This window comes from Orcinus orca, chromosome 4, assembly GCF_937001465.1.
Source record: "Orcinus orca chromosome 4, mOrcOrc1.1, whole genome shotgun sequence".
Taxonomy (NCBI): Eukaryota; Metazoa; Chordata; class Mammalia; order Artiodactyla; family Delphinidae; genus Orcinus; species Orcinus orca.
The window spans coordinates 76,064,273-76,087,225 of NC_064562.1; positions in this window are offsets into that span (position 1 = coordinate 76,064,273).

A 22,953-nucleotide genomic window follows, 5' to 3' on the forward strand; every position below is an offset into this window, starting at 1 on the left:
GATCTCTATAAAACTAAGCAAAATGTGAATGATGTTGAATTCAAATTTGCAAGACTGACAAAACAGTTTAGAATGATATGTCACTGAATATGGGACAAGTGGGACAAGAGAGAAAGTATCTAAATTAGACAGACGGTGAAGTAAGTAACTAACTCCAAAGCTAGGATAAAAATAAGTAGAATCGAAAGCTTTGTAGAAACAAAATTGAAATGGGCAGAAGAACAAATGGAATCTGACATTATGACTTTCTATGGCCTAGGTGTCTGTGACTGGAAATATCAAAAGATATAAATATATATATATATATATAAAATCTGAGTGAAAAATAAAATGGCTGAGCTTGGAATTGCTGGAAAGCAAATCATTTTAAAACAAAACAGTTAACATGTCTGAGTGTCCTGGTGATTTTCCATTGTCTTTTAAAATCCAGTAGAAATTTTGAGAGGAAAAGTAACTGAGATAAAAGTCACATGTCACTTAAATTTCAGTTTTAACTTTATGACACAGCTACATAACCTTGGGTAAGTCACTTAACTTCTCAGATCTTAGAGTTCTTTGTTTACGATAAAGCTATTGGGCAAAATGGTAAAGGGCTTTTCTGTTTTTATTTATCATCACTTAAAAAAATTAATATTTTCTGGAATCTAGGAAAGGCTTCTAGGTTTGATTCTAGCTCCACCATTTGCTAAGAGTATCTTAAATTTTCTCTGCCTCAGCATCCTTATGCATCAGTTGTGGTCACTATATGGAAAAAAAAAATGAAATAATGCATTAAAAGCATTTTCCATAAAGCCTATTGGAAAAGCATTCAATATATATCAGTAAAAGTTGATTTACCAAGAAGCTAATATAACTTGAGTTTCAGGATCTTTATTTGCTGGGGTTCCTTTCAATATTCTATACCTGATTTTGAATTAAAATGTATTATTTTTAAAGTGTACCCCAAACATTCAATAGGCCTAAAAAGTAGCAATTATTACTTTTTATTAGATATTTTAAAATTAATACCTAAAACATTTATTGATTCAATTATGTACAAAATAATAGTAATCTTAAGAAGGTTGGTGTAGCTAAAAATTAATCAAATTTATCATCTAAAATAGAATTAACATAGAGTATATGGTTTATAAAATTATTATGTCATAAAACTGACACTGATTTCAAGGATGTCACTGCCTTTAAAGGAACTTGATGACTTGACAAATACATCTGGTCAGGATGGCAACATGAGTCCATTTTCTCTTTTCAGACACTAGATTATGGTTACTACTGGAAAAATACCAGACTATGAAAGAAGGAATTTTTATCTGTGCTGGGTAATTAAAAAAAAAAGTCAAGTTTTTCTAATGAGCTACATTTCTGAAGAAAAAGGAAAAACTGTATTCATCCTTGAGTTTAAGGCTAACAATTCTGTCCATCTCTTATGCCTGAATTACTGGGTGTTTGTTGTGATGAAAGAGAAAAATAAGCTTCTTATGCTCTTAAATTTCTGCTCTTCTCCCACCTGAAAACTTCTTAGAGCAGAATTCAGAGACCTTAATTCTCTGGGGAAATTAAACACAATATTGCTCAGATAAGGAAACCCAAAGGAGCATACAGAGCAAAAGGCCAATCCAGGAGATACCTCTGTAAAGCAGAACAGCCAGAGTGCAGACTGTGATAGGAAAGGTTCTGATTCCATCCTCCCTACTTCCTGGAGGTATGACCATGAAAAGGATTTGACTTCCCTGAACCTCAGGGCAGTTTTTTTTGTTTGTTTAGTTTTGTTTTGTTTTTATCAAAAAGTGATGCTTCCTACTCTACCTATCTCAGAGAATTTACCGTCAATATTACAAGAGGCTGCGAGCCACACCTTTTTATTATGAGAATCTCTACAAATAAAAGATTAAATAACTACTATAGAATAGTCTAAAGCTTACTTCTTATTGAATAGTATTGATAGGTTTATTTTTTCAACATACCAGTGGAAAAAAACGCTTTCCACTTTAAAATATTCACTATAATATAATTTGAAGCCTTGGATATTGGATAATTTGATAACATGAGTTCATTGTACATGTATTGCCCAAGTTACTTAATTGGTACTGGCTCTGCCATTAGCTGTGTAATCTTGGAAAGTTATTGAAAATGCCTGTCCTTTTCATTTCTTCATCTATAAAATCAGATAAATAATAGTGTTAGATATGCAGAATAGATTTCTAAATTTAAGGAGGTTCCTGTCCTATGGTAAACACATTGTAAGATTTTATGCTATTATTATGCTACACCATAATGCCAAGAGTTCTATGTAATGCACAGACAAAATTTTACCAATAATGGAAATAAAAAAGAACATAAATATCCACAATTTCAATATTCCAACAAAATGGGATATTTCTACTTTTTCATGTTTTTCAAGTTCTTGTTTACATCATGGAGAATTTTGATAGTATTACAATCTAAAGCTTTATAGTTATATAACTTAACATTATATTATAAGCATTTTCTATATTTCCTCCTAATATCCATACCTGTGTTTAACGGATATAACATTTCACCCAGTATAATACAGTCAAATTATTTCATCATTGTTTGAAATTCAGGTTTTATGTATATATAATGAGATTACCATAGTGTAGGAGACAAAAAAACTCAGTGAATGTTAACCATTAATTTTATTTTATTATCACTATTAATAATACATTGTACTTATTAAAATAATAATTAATATATTTATTTTTCATTTCTTTATATTATTGCCTTATACAAATTTATAAGACTGTGATTATTATGTCGAATAATAATATTTTTAAGAAGCCTGAGATACATTGCCACACTGTTTTTTAGAAGAGTTTTACTCATTCAGATGTCAAAAGGAATATATGTGTGTATGTTTCATATAACTCCCAGAATTGGGTTTATCATTGATTTATCAAGAATTTTAATTTTTGATAATTTATAAATAAAAATAAGATGATATCATTTTATTGTACCTACCCTCAGAAATTATTAAACTTGTTTAAAAAAAATAATTAATAGACTTTACTTCTTAGATTTTAGGTTTACATGAAACTTGAACAGAAAACACAGAAAGTTCTAATATAGTTCCTACCTTACTAACAGTTTCCCCTATTTTTAACATCTTGCATTGGTGTGGTACATTTGTCATAGCTGAGGAACCAATATTGATGCATTATTATTGAGTCCACAGTTTACATTACTGTTCACTCATTTCGTTGTACAGTTCTGTGGGTTTTGCTAAATGCAATGGTATGTATCTACCATTATCTTACCTTACAGAATAGTTGCACTGTCCTAAAAATTTAGTGTTCCACTTCCTTTCCCTCCTCCCAACCCCTGTCCACCAGTGATATTTTACTGTCCCATATATATTTATATATATGGCTCTCTTCTTTTGGTTATTTTTTTTTTTTTTTGCCTTGTGGTATTTCATATGTAGTTTCCTCAATGATATTGTTATTTTTAAACAACTTAATATAAAAAGTATATACTGTAAAATTCATCCATTTAAGTGTACAATTAAATGATTTTTAGTAAATTTAGCAAGTTGTGCAGCCATCACCAACATTCAGTTTTAGAACATTTCAACACCCCAAATGCTTGTTTACAATGAATCGTGCCTGGCCTTTCCCACTCCAGACAACCATTATCTGTCTCTTTAGATTTGCCTTTTCCAGACATTTCATATGAATTTAATTATACAATATATGTTATTTCATGTCTGGCTTCTTTCATTTGGTATAATATCTCAGAGGTTTGCCCTTTGTCCATGTGGCAACATGTATGACTATTCCATTTATTTTTATTGCTGAATAGTATTTCCTTGTATAGATATCCATTCACCATTTGGATTGTTTTTTTTTTTCTGTTATGACAAATGCTGCTATGACTATTTAATTACTTTTACACAAGTTTTTGTACAGTGAAGATTAAATTGGATTTTGGTAAAATAAATAAGGACTACAGTAAGACAACTTTTAAAAATGGTGATTGTATATAGTAAGTTATGGTTTGTTCAGGTATTTATTAATGGGCTGGATGTCTACTATATGACTATGACACTAACTCAAACACGTTTATTAACTATGCAAGTTTATAGGTTAAAAAAATGTGCTATTTTGGCAGGAATCAGGACAATTATGAGAAAAATTTCCTTTCCTTAAAAGTTGTTGATAGACGTTTACACATCATAAGGAGCAATATTTTGTAAACTTTCCATACTCACCTTGTGAGAATATACACTTATCAATTGCTGGAAGGCAGCATTCCTTATGTTACCTAATCCATCAAAACAAGGTGGGAGAGATAAAAGGAATAGAGAAACATTTTCTTGCTTCTGCCATTTGAATGGAAGAGAAGTTGAGGAGGCTAGTTAAGGTGCTGAGATTTTTAATGATACTTATGTTATTGAACACTATACATGTGAAAATGTATATTTCAGTTATAGTCTAAAATTTTTATTCCATTTTTCTTATAACCTTTAGTCTTTTATGTGGAAAGCATCAATAAAACCATACTTTAAAGGAATGAAATAGCATACATAGTATTTTTTCCATAAGAAAAATAGTATTACATATGTTTATGTTGTTGCAAAATAAAAACGAACACACACACACAAACAAAAAATCTTCATGCTCCTGAAATATCCCAGTGGAGTATTGCAGAAAACATAAAATATTAATAGCTCTTATTTTTGTTTTCAATTTCAGAGACCATCTTCGTTCTGGGAATTTATGAGCTTTTATATTAATTACTTTCCGGGTAATTTTCATAACTACTCTTAAAAAGGACTCGAAAAAGCCCAATTACATTGTGAACTTTTAAGAAATATTTCTTCGCTAATACAGTTCATGACTTTGTGATCATTAAATGTTAAGTAAATATCACTCATGGTATCTAAGACCCAAATAACTGTGGAGGTTTGTATGCTCAGTTATTACCCCATACACGTAGTTGTTTGCCCTCCATTTCAACTACCTAAGAAATTAAAAGTACATCTTTGGGTAGATACTCGTTCCTACACAAAACTTCTACATTTAACCGTAGTTTAAGAGTCCAGATGGAATATGTTCTAATGTGTGGAAGCATAACCTCCAAATATCAGTGGCTTCAAGTACATATTTTCTTCCTGCTCTTGCTAGATGGCTTAGAAGTCTGCACTACACACTCGTGGATCCTGGCAAGAATGCTCTGACATCTCAATTTGTGCCTGAGGTGTCCATACAGAAGGGGGAGTGAGGACTGGAAATGTTCTCACAGTCACACTTCATGGCCATAACTTTCTAGATGGCCACAACCAAATTCAAAAGGTGGGGAAGTTGAATCCTTTATGTACACAGAAGCAGAGGGAAGCTGAATAATGATGAATATCATTGATTTTATTCCTCTTAATTGACAAACTATACCTTTCTTATTTTCTACAGTTGAATTTGTGTGATATTATTAAGAGAAAAAATAAGAAATTGATGACTTCATGCTTGTCAAGTCACTCCAAGTTGTAAACAAAATTTAATTGTGCTGCCATTTGTAGCCACCTCATTTACTAAATTCTCATTCTCTCAACTTATGCTTTAGTAGTTACTACATGGTGACTGAAATTTATTAGCAAGTATGACAAGCACGAAATGTATGTCAACTATTTCTAATCATCCTTTGCAATTAAAATGGATTTTGAAACAAATACAACATATGTTCTAAAAACCACGTGTTAAAAAGCATGATGTATTCGTTAAGTCCTTTCTTCAGTCTTCAACAATATATTAGCAAGTATCTATTCTAGTAACTATATTGTAAGATGCTGACAAAACAAAGATGTGAAGAAATCAGATGTTATCTTTGTCACTAATGGACTACATGAGTGAGGGAAATGTTGGAATTAATCAAATAACCACACAGTATTGAATGCAGTGGAATGGAGGCCAGAAGAGACTTCCTGAAGAAATATTTGTTAGTATCTAGTGTATGATGAGAAATTAACCAGAGAAAGAAGGTGGGAGAAAGATTTTCTTTGACCCTGTTGCAGAAAGAAATACTATGAATTTAAAAAAAATGGAAAAAAAAACATTGTGGGTGGAGAGTAGAGAGCAAAAGGGATTTTGGAGCTTAAGCTAAGTTGAAAATGGTTATTTTGGAGCTTAAGCTAAGTTGAAAATGGTTACAATGGAAAAGTGATTGGATTCCAAAGACTTGGTAATAATTGAACTGGGGGCTAAAAGCCAAGAATCATTCCTAGGTGTAGTGGAAGGTGAATTGGTCTTAGATTCAGATAGACTTTGATCCACGATTTTCTAGCTCTTTTACCCTAGACAAATGTGCTAACCTCTGGAGCACCAATTTTCTCATGGACATGATGGTGATGACATTTGCCTTATATGACTATTGTTAACATGACAGAGAATGTCTGATGTGTGCAGCCCATTCCAGACTGGGTTAATTTGAGATCTCCAAAATACAGACACCAAAGTGGGATATGACTTACAAGAAATGTATGGAGGAAGACATTGGTGAATGATAAAGGGGAGAGAGATAATAAAGACAGAGAGAGACTGCAGACTATGATGTCTAACACATATGCAGGAGAAAGGGAAAAAAAGAGAACTGAGTAGAAAGAATCTCAGACTACAATGCAGTTCCAAGAAACATTCAGCCAGATTGATGGTAGTCCTGGAGCCAATGTTTCCCCATAGAGGAGTCCATGACTTTCAGGAATAGACTTGCATTAGCACCTTCACAGTAGCTGTGGTCTTAACACAAACATGATGGTGAATCCAGAGAAGCAGGAGCTTGGACATCAGTCAAGCATGCTATCTACAACAGGAGATTTGAATTAGTATTTTCATGGCTGTCACTATCCATTCCTTGCACCACATAGATTTAATTTACTCCACAAGTTTAGGGAGTTGCTTCTCTATGGTTCCCATGAGCTTCTCTTTTGAAGGAGAAGCCTAGAAGACTAAGGTCTGTAGGACAAAATACTCCTCTCTTTTCTAAAGTTGGTCACAAGGCCCCAACTGGTACTCATTTATCTCTCCTTCATTATCTATTTCTAAATCTTTCACATATTAACCCTTAGCTATCTCCTTGGCAGAACTTGGTGGCTTACACGGTCCTGTGACTCAAACCTTCATTACTGAAGTGTCTGAGCTGTTGGAAATATGTCTTTTTCAAGCCAATGTTGCTGCACATATCTTTTCACAGTTCCAGTTGGGTAAGGCAATATTTAGAGGTACCCATGGGAATCACATGGGTTCCATATTTATTCTTTCTTGTCCCCATTGTGTAAAAGTATTCACACCTTCTCCTTGTGATCGAGGTCCATTACTCTTGTCATGATGGAAACTCTTCCTACTTGTCCCTGGACACAAGGACTCTGAAGTGTTTTAGCAACAGCTATAGATTGCAGTCTACTAGAGCATTTGCTCTGTTCCCTGGCAAAAGTACATTCTTCTGGGGACCAGGACCTTCAACCATGTAAATTTGAGAGCAAGAAGTACACACCCCTCAGTAGGTCATTATGAGTGATGGTAAGTGGAGCCACTTCTGCTTACACTCATTGGTTGCTGGACCCACGTATTTGTTCTTTGTGGATATCATCATAGGAAAGTCTCTAAGTTAATGCATCACACTGTATCCTGAAGTATGTCATCCCATTTTTTCAGAAAGTTGTCTCTGAGTTGGCACTTTAGCTGTGCCATTCTGGTTCTCTGTAAAGCCAACCATTTCTGGATGGTACAATATTTTATTCTACTGATAGATCCCATGATCCCATGGTCACGGATGCACTCACCTTCTTCAGCATGAAGTATTATCTGACCAGATGCTATGTTTTGTTCATTACATCCTGTGGAGCAGACATCTTATAAGACCACAAACAGTGCTGCTGTTTAAGGATCTGTGGGCAGGAAAGGGAAAGGAATTCAATAGAATAGTCATCTATTCTCTGTGTATTAACTGTTGGCCCTCCTAGTACAGAATGTGTCCTACAATAGCCCTATTTTCTGCCACCATGACCACTTTGCTCATGTGCTCATTGTGCCAGTCCAGAGTAAAAAATGGTGATGGATTGTTATTATTTATGAGTCAAGTCGTTTTGCTAACTTCATTATTCAATGCCTCTTCTTTTCTGAGTGATTCCTGGTGGCCATCAACGTATGACAAAAATTTTTACTCTTTGTGCCCAATGCTAATGTCCATCTATATACTTCAGTCCTAGATATCCTTGTTGTCAGTATTCCATGTTTTTTACTTTCAGGCCCTGATCTGACAACCAAGCCATTGACCATTGCCCAAGAATCTATATCTATATCATCTTTATCTATCATGTCCTCTCATTGTACTACTTCCCATTCTACATAAAGTAAATGAACAATGCAATGCTTGCAGCTCCACCTACTGGGAAGATTACCATTCTCCATTATCTTTTTTTTAAATTAATTAATTTTTTGCTGCACTGGGTGTTCGTTGCTGCATGAGGGCTTTCTCCAGTTGTGGTGAACGGGGGCTACTCTTCTCTGCAGTGCTCAGGCTTCTCACTGTAGTGGCTTCTCTTGTTGCAGAGCACGGGATCTAGGCATGCGGGCTTCAGTAGTCGTGGCTTGCGGGCTCTATAGCGCAGGCTCAATAGTTGTGGCATATGGGCTTAGTTGCTCTGCGGCATGTGGGATCTTCCCAGACCAGGGATCGAACCCGTGTCCCCTGCATTGGCAGGCGGATTCCCAACCACTACACCACCAGGGAAGTCCCTCCATTATCTTTCAAGTGTACTATTCTTTTTAAAATTTGCACCCACATGGCAAGCTACACCATCTGTAACCAGTTTTGTTCATTTCCCTCTCCTTTGGCTGTTTATACTGAGATACTACTAACTGCAGTAGTCCACACTTATTCTCCAGATCTCTCCACCTCTACAGAGACCAAGTTGAAAAATAAATGTAGGTATGATAAGTTTTAGTATCTGTGCATCATTGACATCTTTAGTCACAGCAGTAAACTCCACAATCTTTCTCCTTCCAGGATACTTCACTGTTTTGGATTTGCTATCTCAGCCAATGTGTGAGGGGGTACAGTTTCAGAGGTTTCTATGTGGGTTTACCTGCTATGACAGCTTTTACCCATAGTCCAAGAACCAAGGAGGTTACTTACTCCAACTGCCAAGTGTATCAATTCCAATTATTCACTAAAGACTGGAGAAATATCCATTAGGTGGGTCCCTGGATGCAGTGGGCCTAAACACCATGTTTTTTATATCATGTCAAGGTGCCTGCCAATTGTACATCTAATTGGGAATGCAATAAATTTAAGAAATTTTATTAAATGAGATCATTGGTGCATAACAAATTGTAGGCTCTCAAAAATTATTGGCTTTTTTCCTGTGAGTAGAAATTTAGTTAATATGCCATTTCAATAGGAGGATAATTTGATGTTTTGGGTCTTCAGGTGTCATACCCTCTGTCCCTTAGTGTTTGTAATGCCTGGGTATTCTCTTTTGCCCGCTGTAAAGTCACCTGGGTAAATGACTATAGGTCCCTTTGGGGGAGACTAGACGGATTATTTTACTATTTACTTGAAGTTGTGTTGCAGGGCCTGTCCTCCTAGGGGCCCAGATACTTCTTCAGTCAGAGTTTTTTTTTTTTTTTTTTTTTTTTTGGCGGTACGCGGGCCTCTCACTGTTGTGGCCTCTCCCGTTGCGGAGCACAGGCTCCGGACGCGCAGGCTCAGCGGCCATGGCTCACGGGCCCAGCCGCTCTGCAGCATATGGGATCTTCCTGGACCGGGGCACGAACACGTGTCCCCTGCATCGGCAGGCGGACTCTCAGCCACTGCGCCACCAGGGAAGCCCAGTCAGAGTTTTTGACATAAAAATGGGCCTGGTCTAGGTACTTAGCAAGGGATTATGACTTTTCATTGACAGAACGGCCTTCATCCTCCTGAAATTCTATTCGTGCATTTTTCTGGTTGTAGATGTTAAACTCCACACTTGCTGGCCGGCCATCTATTTTGTCCCCACTGACACCATGCTCTATTTTCCATTTCCACAATTCACTGTGTATCAAGCTTCTTTGAATATCCCTCTATCAAGCTGATTTTTTTTTTTTTTTTTTTTTTTTTGGTACGCGGGCCTCTCACTGTTGTGGCCTCTCCCGTTGCGGAGCACAGGCTCCGGACGCGCAGGCTCAGCGGCCATGGCTCATGGGCCTAGCCGCTCCGCGGCATGTGGGATCTTCCTGGACCAGGGTACGAACCCGTGTCCCCTGCATCGGCAGGCGGACTCTCAACCATTCGCCACCAGGGAAGCCCTACCATGCTGATATTTAAGGTAAATACAGACTGCTGGTTTTGACAATTTAGAACTGTCAATTCTGCCCCCTGGCTTCTATTCCTTTAGGGCTATATTAATCCCTATCAATATCATCAGGGTTCTCTGGCTGCTCTCTTAACCTCAGGATTAGTTTGCATAGTCACCATTGCACTTCTGAGTGATGCTAGTACTCCACTAATCCGTGGATTCTTGTAGTCTTGATGAATAGATTGTCCTCTGGGATCTCCTGTGAAAGATTATCTTCTGTGAGTCTTCTGGCCTCATATTCTACATCTATCTCAGCATTTCTACTACTCTCAGTTCTTTATTTATTACTCTACCACCTGCCATGACAACTCAGGGGCTTCTACTTCATTCAGTATTGCCTATCACTTTCTCCACACTTCTATGGGCCACTCCAGCAGCGACTTTGCCCTACTTATTGGAGTTCTTATCTGTCGAAGTCTGGTATCCCAAGAAAATGCCTTCCAATCAATGACTTCTTGTGTATCCAGTCTTATATTCTAGTCTAGGAAATCCAGTATACACTAAATCAGTCTCAGGGATACTCTTGGCTCCTTATTTAGTCATAAGGAGCTCTTTTGGTATATAATTTCTTCCTTCTGTTATCAGGCCCTGCAAGTCCACAGCTGATTTTTTCCTGGGATTTAGCCTTAGTCAGCCTGGAAACCAAGAGAGGAGATGGAGACGACTCCTGAGCTGAGTGCTTGGTGACTCTTGGAGAGAGTCTTCTGTAGTTTCTTGCAGGATGGGTGTAATGCTGGAAGAAGTGGGAAGGCCATGTCTGTGAGCCTGTGGATTTAAAAGTCTCTTTCTCCTAGAGTGTCTCATCCAGTATTACTAGGGCCCAGGTTTTAACACTAAGGGTCTGACTTTAGCATAATGACATACTTCAGTTGGAAATTGTCACATGAGCTCTGTGATTCTATCTGGTCCTCAGTCTGCTGCTCAGCTGTGTCTACTTATCCAGTTGGGGAGAAAAGTGCCTCTTTGTAAGTTACTAATGAGACCCCTATGACTTTCATACATAGCCTTTAACAGCTTGTTAATGACCCTCAGTTTCTCGTTATTCCTCTGCAACGTGTTATCACAACTTATCTGTAACCCTGAGATAACTACTATCCCTATAGGCATTGTTCCCCCTTGTGATATTGTGATTAATAATAAGAAATATATATTTGGTCTTCATCCCAGTTTCTAGCAGAGTTCCTAAAACCACTGGAATTCCCTAAGTGCTGAGAACTATGGAGGTATCTTTGTTATGTTAATGAGGTGACTTTTGAGCTCCATCTAAGGATGTGGACAGTTTGCCAGAGGAGCCAACCACATGATTAGAGGACTGGAACTTTCAGTACCAACCCCTTGACCTCCAGAAAGGGGAGAAGGGCTGGCAATTGAATTCGATCAGCGGTGGTCAATGATTTAATCAGCCACACCTCAGCAGCGGTCAATGATTTAATCAGCCACACCTACGTAATTAAGCCTCCATAAAAACCCAAAAGGATGGGTTTTGTTGAGCTTCCGGGTTGGTGAACATGTAAAGACTTGGGGAGAGTCATGCACTTGGAGAGAGAGGGCATGGAAGCTCCGAGGCCTTTTCCCATACCCTGCCCTATGCACCTCTTCCATCTGGCTGTTATCCAGTAAGTAAAATGTTTTTCTGTGTTCTGTGAGCTGCTCTAGCAATTTAATCAAATCAAGCAGGGGGTTGGGAGAACCCCCCAATTTATAGCTAAACAGTCAGAAATGTAAGGAACGGCACCAAGAAACGGAGGAGAGCTTAAACAAGCTTTATTTGGGAACGCTCCCGGGCGAGGTTCACTGGTCCGAGAGAAAGGGGCCAGAGAAGTCGCGCCCGGGCGAGGGTTTGGGCAGAATTTATAGGGGAAGAAGGGAAAGGGGTGTGGTGAATCCAGGAGGGCGCAGGTTATTCCTTATTTGGTGGTCTCTTCGGGTATCGTGGCAATATCTGGTGCCGGTTCCATCAGTCTTGGGACCGTTAGTCCCGCCCCTCGAAAGGCGGGAAGGCTGGGCCGGGTGGAAAGTCCCCAGGTCAGTTCGTGGAACTGGGTGGTCCGGAAAGTCTCCAGGTCAGTTTCTGGAACTGGGTGGTCCGGAAATTTTCGGTCTGATGCAACCTGTGAATCTGATTGCGTTCCCCTGCCTCGGGCCAGTTGGCCTTACAAGAAACACCTGCTTAGGACTGGCATCTGAAGTGCAGGCAGTCTTGTGGGACTGAGCCCTTAACCTGTGGAATGTGACACTATTTCCAGGTAGATAGTGTCAGAATTGAATTGTGGGACACCAGGTTGATGGCAGAGAATTGCTTGGTGGTGTGGCGAAATCCCCCACATCTGCACACATTGGAAACTGGGGTCAGAACCCATTTACCCCCATATCTTTTAAATCTGGCATCATTGTACCTACAAGGCAATTTCCCTTGGGTATCCTTGGATATCCTTGGAATATCTTTGCAGGTTACCAACAGCGAAATCCTTAGTAATTAGAACATCACCAGCGGGGGGCCTTGCCAACTTTTTGTTATCCTGCCTGTTTTCTCAGATCACTACTGGCAATGCTTCTGTTTGTAGGGTTCCTCTGAGAAACATATGCCAAGACAGAATTAGATATGTGAGTGAATAATTGCAGGAAATGCAGGTTAAAAATAAAAAGGAGGGAAATGAAGAAGGTGCAGAGAGCCTTTAGCTGTAAAGATGCTGAAAAAGAGCAGGGAAAAGTAGGAGGTTTGAAAAGGAATAGTCTCAGACTTTGCAGTGCGCATTCAAGAAAGATTTGGCAAGGTCAACTGGGAGTTGTAGAGCCAAAGTCTCTCATCAGAGAAGTCCTGCATGTCAAAGCAATGGTCTTCATTTGCACCCCCAGGGTGCTCATGTATTGGCTGGAAGCAGTCCACCACAGGCATTCCCTGGGAGTGAATGTGGTGGGAATCTAGAGGGACAGCAGATGGATTCCTCAGCCAATTATGCAGGGCATCTAAGTGGGGCATTTTCCAGTCTGCCACAGAGTCTCTCAATGCACAATAGATATTAAGTTCTTAAAATTAAGCATTCTCAGGTGCAGCAATTTATGAGGTCCTTCGGAAGAAAAATTAGCATATTGACCCACGGGTATATAGTAATTTAAGTAAGCCTCAATGGTGAAGTGGAGTTCAGCTTTTGACATGTTTAATCAGTACAACTGCTTCAAATATTTTGATCAAAAGCCTATTCATGACTATATACAATAGTAAGAAAACATTTATTGTTATAAAATGTTGGTACTGCTGAGTAGAAAATCACATAGGTCCTTTAGCAAAACAATTGAATCTGCAGCTGTGCACATACCTGACTGAGGTCAAATATCAAATAGTTCTTAGTGATACTTATTTACATGAATAAACACTGTAACAACCCATTTTTTTCTTGGAAATCTCTCATACTCTAGTTAAAACACACATTTCCATTAAAAAATATATATATAAACTTCTGGAGTTAATGGATCATATATTTCTTTTGGTCTATAATCCATAGCAGTAGTGGATAGCCATTAACTACTGTGGTCCAGCTTTGAGGATAATTTTATAATAGAGACCAATGGATTTCTTCCTCAATGACTTGTGTGGCCATTTTGGTTGGCTAATAAATAGTTGTAAATCATAATCATCTTGCTGATCACTCAGAGGCTGACCCTTCCTGGTTTAATTAAGGCATAATCAAAACCATCATCATAATTCACATATTCATCACCATTATATACGGTTTTTATACTACAAAAGCTTCTAATCACTTCCTTTCCTCTCTATTTCTCTTACAATGCTCCATATTGCAGCCATATTTTTAAATTAGAATCTGATTATGCTCCATCTATTCTTAAAATATTTGAGATTCCTAGTCTTGTGTGGTGAAGACTAAAGTTCTTGACATTGCCTTCATGGTCTGATGCTGTGTGCTTCTGCCTGTTTCTCTAGGTTCATCTCACTCCATTTCGTCTCTCCTTCCCTATGCATCATTTGCACTGGTCTTCTTTTTGTTCCTACAAAATGTGGCATGCAGTGTTCTGTTATCCAACATGGTCCACCCTCTCTGGTACATCCATATAGAGCAGGAAGCAAGCTTGCTTTGTGGAGTCAATTTGTCACTGGTCATTATTGTCCTACAAGGAATTAGGTTAGTTTCTTTATCTCAACCTTTCCACAAATAATACATTTAGGCTATGGTGAATCAAAAAGACTGAATCTTTTATTTCAATTACTGGGAGGCAATTATAAAGTAGAAAGAAAACTAAGCCTGGCAGGGGAAGCTGTGGTTTTAATCTCTCCCTCTCCCTCTTTCTGTGTGTGACTGAATCCTTTGTTTCTTCAACTGCACATTTACTAAAAATAAAAGTTTACAGAGTTGTAAAGGTGAAATGGTTTATTTTAACATAATTTGTAAATTATTAATAGAGTTCAAAAAGCTCTTGTTATCCTATTATTCAGGATAGGACCGGCATTCAGTAAGTACGTATTGAAACGATCTAAATGTTCCATTCAAATGCACTCATGTAGAAAAATGATCTACCTGATTAAAATAACCAGAAATTTCACTTTATGTTACACATAAGGCATTCTTTGATTTAGCCTATAAATCAGATGGTTATGTGTACTGTGGTTTCATTGCACGAATATTTAAAAGACAGCAGTTCTTTAAATAATTATACTTCAATCTAATATTTAAGCATATTATTTTATTATAAAATATCTAAAGTATAAGAATAATGAAGAGAATCTTTCTGAATTTTCCTGTGACAGGCATTCTGTATTTTGCTATTTCCTTCTGGTTATTTTCCTTTAATGCATATGAGTATGTACAGTATTCATACATTATTTTGGAATTATTCTGTGTATTTCAATCCATTATCTTTAAATAAAGAATCCTTTTTGTATGAACCATACTGTGCCACCACATTCTGAAGACACTCAAATGCATTTCCTCTATGTCCTCTGAAATTTTGAAGATGAGATTATGGTATTTCAAATAATATCACCTAAATATAGGGTATTTGTCAGAGTATCATCCTCTCTAGCTGCAGTTGTTGCCTGGCATTGTACCTTTCCAAAAGCGGTCTGTTAGGAATAAGATTAAATCACCAATAGCCTAATATAATTTCCTGATAATCTTACTTCCCCCATGATGATGGCATACTGGATTTCCTGGAAAAAAATCCATTGCTCTACATGACAAAGATTGAACATTTTGAACTTGTTTTGTGAAAAATGCAGCTTGTCATGTTCTATTCAAAAGTTCTTTGATTCAGTTATCTGTTCAATAGTGTGTTCTGCTAAGAGGATCAGAATTTTCATTTCTTTAGAGGATAACTTCCCCCCAGGAGATTCAGGTGGCCTATTCTTTGTCTGAGGACCACCTAGCAAATTGGTTCCTGACATCATTTTGTAAATACCTTACTTTTCTCACCAAATCATGTTAATTCATTTGAGTGGAGCTAAGTCTTCTCACCTACTTCTGTACATCCTAAAGAAAGGTATGTCAATAGAAAAATGGGTTGTCAATCACAAGTGGTAAAAATAGGTGCTATGTGCATGCCTTTCTTTTTCATAGAACATATAAGAACATTTTAAAACAAAGCTAAAACATACTGGTACCTAGAATGAGTTGGGCCTCCTTCTGCTTTCATTTATGTATATCTTGACTTCATCAGGAATGATAGACACATAAATAAAAACAGAACTTGGCCCAGTGATTTTAAAATCACTTTAAACTCTCTGATCTCCCTTCAAGAAGCAGAGTTAATTCACTTTTCTTCCTATCATCACACATGAATCATTTAAAAAAAAATATTTGCATTCCTCAGCAATGTCTAGAGGAGGGACCAGTTTATACACTGTTGGCTCTCATTCCACGCTAACAGCCAGTGACCTTATCTAGGTTTTAGGTTAAGTGCAGTGGATAGCTTTATCTGCTGGTATCAGGGGTGATTGCTCTAAGAGTAATAAAACAAAGCCAGGATTCTGTGAATGCTGCCTACAATTCACAGCAGGTAGTCAACCAACTGATATGAACATTGCCTTTTCTCACATGTAACAACATTTAGTAGTGAGCAAATAGGAATGCAGAGATTCTTTTTCCACTGTATGAAACCTATATTTATAGCATTAACGTTTGGTGCAGCCAAACCTTTTGAAAAAAGGTGATGCCATCAAACAAATCTGAACTGACTGGAAAAATTAAACCTTAGGAAACAGTGCAGTCCTGTCTTTCCTGGTTTAAACTTTTGAGAATCAGAATAACTTGTTAGGGGTTATTTGTTGGTTAGAGTAAAGTGATAACAATTTTAGCATCCTAATTCCTTTGCTAAGTATTTTAGTAGAACCCCTAAACATCATCCGGTTCTTGGCAAAACTATTGTGCACAGTGGTCATAAAATATTTCCTGGAGCCATAATAACAGTATAAAAATATCAATTAAAATATGCCAGCAAGGAAATAGTTTAGACTTTGATCTTTTGTGGGTTTTCTGTATAGAAATTAAAAGCCATTATTTAATTTTACTCCTTGTAACAACATTTAAAACAGCTGTGAAATACAAAGTGCTTACCTTAGGAAACTTCTTTTTTTCTTTCTCTTTCTGTGCATCTGAAATCCAAATTAGATCCACTTCATTGATTAAAAATATTGCTTCTAGTGATTTGCCAAAAACGGTTTCTGAAATTTAAATTAGGTTAAGTATTTTGTAGCAGACTTCCATAATAATTTTCCAAAGCAATAAAATTAGTTATCAGAATTAATGATACATAAAATTCATTTTATGATTTTACTTACATTGCCTTGTATCTCTCTTCTTTCTATTTTCAAACGAACTCCTTTAACTCTGTAAAGTGCATCTACACTACACAAAGACCCTGGCTGTGGCAGAGAGGACAACGGGATTCAATATAATTTTTTTTTTATATGGTGGCAGAGAGGACAACGGGATTCAATATAATTTTTTTTATATGTTCTCGTTTGTGTTCAGAAGTTGTGTGGAACATATACAGGAAATAGACTTGATAGCCCCCTATCTCTGCAAATATGAAACCCCCCCTTAAGTGGCAGTTACCCTGTAAGTGGCCTTCCCTGGGGCTATCAGTGATGGAGTAGCTGGCATTACCTGCTGAGTGAATGGAGTAGCTGCCACTTGAAAAATCAAGGCATGGGCCCCTGTAGCTTAATGTCTCTCTCCATGCAACTGCTGAGGACATAGGTTTCCCTTCTCTCCTTGTTAGACTGTGATGACAAGTAACATCTTTTTTACTTAAACTATTTAGTCCATCAGTCCATCATTCATTCTGTCATTTAGCCAATCAGTTCTTCCCTAATTAAGCAGGAACAGAGAACCTGCTGTGTATAGGCACAGTGCCATGGATTAAAGCTACAGAAACAGAGAGCTGGTCTCTGTTTTCGTGGATCATGTCTTATGAGGAGACAGACACGTGACCCATAAGGCAGGAAGTAAGTTCTACAATAGCACAAATTAAGAAGTTAACAAGTCTACCTAAAATGTTGACTGAGGACATCCCTCCAAGGTTCATGAAAGAGTAGATTTTTAGATGCCTAGTGGCTTTGTCATTCACTCATTGCTGAGAATGTATAACAGAAAAAAAAATTTAAATCCAGTTGATAATTGTTCAAAAATACCTTAACACATTCAACTTACTAAAGATTCCATCTAGGTCAAGTGACTGTAGCTCCAGAATGTGTAAATTTATTTTGCCTGAGTTGAGGAGCCTATCATGAACATCTGAGAGTGATCCAGGATCATCATGTATCTATTCTAAAGACAACAAGCCAAAGAGCAATCAAAGCAGCACATCTGTCCTGCCATTTCAATCCATCCTCCACCACTGCTGTGCTGACTATTCAAGTCTATCTCCTTTTTAACCTGCCATTCCTTTTAGCACTTTACCTCTCATTTCAACCTTCTCATTCTGTTTTAATCCCCACAAAATTATATAGAGCAGTGCTTCTTAATGTTATTATACCATTAATATCGACACCTAAAGATCTTTTGAAGTGCATATTCAGAGTAAGGCTGGAGATTATCCATTTTAAGCGAATTCCCAGATAATAATGATTCACATGCTGCCACAGTTCAAGTGGCAAATATGTATCCAGTTTATACTCATCTTGCCCATCATACATAAATAGAACACTTTATTTTTATGTGGAATTGTTAAGATTTCTATGCATATTTTTCAGGCTTCTGGTGGAGAATGTTTTAAATGTACAATGGGCATGATATGAAAGTTATGTGTGTTTACTATCTTAAAAAAATAGTTCATAGCAAACTGTGGGCAAAATACATTGAGATAAAATGAGCGTCATGTATACAAGTGAATGAATGTTTTTAAATCTCTATCAGTAGGTCACTAATTCCTTACCTAAGAGTAAGACTCTGATATAACAGATAAGTAACAGACAGTGTTTTGGTGATAGAAACCTGGATAGGAAAAAGGCCAAGAATATGATTAAAAATATAATGTGCTACTAGGGATGACAGATTGACATTTCTACATATAGATAGATAAATGATCTGATGGTCATGAAAATATTGCTTCTCTATGGGAGCAGAGAGATGGATGGGTAGAATATATGCCATAAACATCAAACTTTAAATGTTAAAATGGGGGGTTTTTGAGGACACATTTGAATACATCATTTTGCCTAAACGCTTGAATAAGCATTATGCATACCTCACATTAGTAATCAGAGAATATGTAATTCACACATTCATTCAAGGCATAAATCCTATGATGATATAAGTATGTAGATTGTATTATTTAAATTGCCTGATTCTACAATGCCTGTCTTAGGTGATGTAGACTATGCTACAGTCAAATCTTTTTTTTTTTTTTTTTTAAATAAATTTATTTATTTATTTTTGGCTGTGTTGGGTCGTCGTTTCTATGCGAGGGCTTTCTCTAGTTGCGGCGAGCGGGGGGCCACTCTTCATCGCGGTGCGTGGGCCTTTCACTGTCTCGGCCTCTCTTGTTGCGGAGCACAGGCTCCAGATGCGCAGGCTCAGTAGTTGTGGCTCACGGGCCCAGTTGCTCCGCAGCATGTGGGATCTTCCCAGACCAGGGCTCGAACCCGTGTTCCCTGCATTGGCAGGCAGGTTCTCAACCACTGCGCCACCAGGGAAGCCCTTTTTTTTTTTTTTTTTATGATACAGCTTCTATTAAATCCTAGGAGGCAGAGGCCATGTCTGACACAGCTGTGTATTCTTAGTACTTACCCCTGTAACTGAAGCCTTGGAGGTTATAGAATATGTTGTTCATAGACGGATGAATGAATGAGCTATTTCCATAAACATTGTAGGTTAGAACTTGTGACATAATGAAGCCTCTAAACATGCCTAAAGAATGAGTGTTGCTTCTAGAATACATAGTCTAGAAGGAAAATATTTCTCTTTGTTCAGGCTCTGGCTGGACAAACTTTTAAAGATATTCCTAAATAAAATATGTCAGTTATTCTTTTACTCATTAAATGTCTTAATTAGAAACACATTAAAACTATACCTTGGGACGAGCACAAATTCATTATATTTTACTAATTTTCTCCTGAAATATTGTACAATTATGAATCCTTAAATATTGCATTCATACATTTTGATAGACTACAAAAATCTAGAATAACATAACTAATTAAATATTTTTAAATCCTTTTTTGTATTCAAATACAGTGAAAATGAAGTACACAGTAATTTTAATGAGCTGGAAATCTATCCAAAGTAATAATTACTTTTGATGGAAATGTTTTTCAATTAAGATTTTTATGGGTGCCAATTCTGGAATTTATAAGAAAAGTTTAGCTATGCATTTCTTTACCTAGACATTTTGATTCTAAGAGTTTAGAAAATAATCTGATAAGTGAAAAAAGGTATTTATTTGCTGGATTTTTAATGCCTCTCAATTTAATTGTTTACCAAGGGAAAATTAGGTAATGAAATAAAAATATGCCATTCAATGGACTGCTTTGCATTTGTAAAAAAGAAATAAATTGTTCTCTATAAGCTGCCATAGAAGGATGTCCAAGGTATATTGTTAAATGACATATATATTAGAATCATATGGCATCATTTAATTTCTGTTACAGTAATTAACCAGCAATTGTAATTTTTCATTTAAGAAACAGAAGAATAGTTTTATATTTCTCTTTTAGAATATATATCCTAACAGCAATATCAAAATTATAGCTGTATTTAGAACGTTTGTTATATCAACTGTGTCAAAATGACTTTTGATAAATGCTCTATAATTTTTTTTTTCTAAATTTGGTTTGATTACTTAGGAAGAATTAGTAACTGAAGTATAAATTCATATACAGAAAAAAATAAATTTAATTTAAAAAAATGAATTTGTCCCTACGTGTGACATGATTAATGTGCCATATTTTCTAACTTTTGGTGTTTCCTTCCACGTGGAGGGAGTTTCAAAGGCACAACATTACTAGCTTCTGCTCCCCACCTCCTGCAACTCATTCCTTTTTCAAAGATTAGTGACTTATTTAGCTACTGAGTTTAAGAGCAGGACCTGATATGCATATATGGCTTGTTATTTCTTCTCTTTTCTCATAGGAGCTAAGCTGTCCACAGAAACAGCCATACTTTTCTAACTCCATGTGATGAGTTTTACAAGAACAAGCATATTAGAAGTGATCAAACATTACCTATGACTGGGAGGGGGGATATCAAATTTTGAAGTTCAGTATTAAAAAATCAACTAACCTGCAGATACTAGCTTTATTTGTAACAAGATGTATTTTGATCTCACATTTTCTGTATTATTTTTGTCATAGTTCTCATTTAGTTCAAACTTTAGGCGGGAGAGACAAATGTTATTTATTATTTCTCTAAGACCACAATTGTCTGATGGGATTCTGGAAATTGAAAACATAACTCAAATTTCTCCCCCAAAATCTTGTTGTTACCTTGTTTTGTTTTTATCTAATTACAAAGCTAAAATATATTACTGGAAATTTAATAAGAATAAAAGAAAAGAAATATAATAAACATAGTAAAATATAAAAGAATAAAATAGAAGAAATACAATAGATTAATCCAACACCCAGAAGTAACTATAGCTAATATGCTGTCATAGTATATTGGGTTCTTAATGACTATTTTAAACATTTGTGATTATGCCAAAAATATAATTTGTATATTGGTGAATCAATAAACAAACATGTTATAAACATTTTCTTTGCTCATAATATGCCCAAGAAGCTTAATTTTAGTTATCCCATTATTGTCTATTATTGAGATGCATCTTTTTTATTTTAAATCTCCTTTGTACTAGGGATTTAATTTAATTTGTACTAGGGATTTAATTTGTTTCCAGTTTTTCACCATTGTGCATAGTGTTGTCATGAATATCTTTGTGCCTAAATGATTGTTTGCATTTCCTTGCATATAGACCTCATACGAGGAAATTGCTGAATGCAAATTTACACAGTAAACTCAATTTCCAAAAAAGTAACAGGAATTTAAATTCTTTCAGAAGTGAAAACTTAAATGTTTGCCTGATTTTTATTAAAAAATGAAAGTAATAAATATTTGTTATAGCAAAATGGAAATAATGTTGGACTTTCAGAAAATATATATGAACTTACAAAACTTTTGTATGTTTTTAGTCTTAACATAAACTTGAGCTCCCTACCCATCTTTCCTATAGATATAATGCAGTGCTTTAAATGGAGTAACTTCAATTTCCTAATCAATATTTATTCAAGATTGATTATTGGGACATACATACACATTTCACATCAAATCCTTCAAAGCATTCATCTTACCTAGTAACACACAACTGTGCCTGAAGTTGCACTAGATTAAAACAAAAAAAAAAAGGAGTCCAAAATAACAGTTGCAAAATCCAAATTATCTGGCTTTACAATCACTCCCTCTCTAGAATGTTTTCCTTTTCCATTCCCTAACTCAAATATCTCAGATAATTCATGGAGATATTCCTGATAATTCCAGGGTACTGTCTAGCATCCCTTGAGTTGAATTCCTAGGCTAAGTCAGAGAGCATGTATCTTCCTCCCTTGGTCTGATGTTTTCAGTGATGTCACTTGGTCCTGCTCTTATCTCACCAAAGCATTAGCTATAATCCCAATGCCTAACAGATATTCAACCATCACTGCTGCTTCACATCTATTAAGTATTTAAAATTAAATATTTTAAAAACAGATCTCCATTTCTTTTACCCTATAAACATATTTCTTAGATAGCATCTGCCATCTCAGGGTGGGGCTCCACCCTTCACCCAGCTGCTAAAGTCAAATCCAAAAGGTCACCCTTGGTTTCTCTAGTTTTCTCACTGTTGACCTTCACTACACATCATATCTTATCAGTTTTTCTCCAAAACGTATTCTACATATTTCCACTCTCTCCAGCTTCTCTGTATTCTAGTCTAAGCCCCAACCACATTTCATGTAGACTCTTCTAATAGCACCTGTCTGGCCTTCTTGTTTCTACCTCTACCCCAGAAATCTCTCATTTGCACTGCAGCTCGGCGGGTGGGGGAATCTTTCCAAATGTAAACCATGTCAAGTAACTCCTCTGCTCAAAATCTTTCAATGGCTTACCATTGCAAAGAGATTA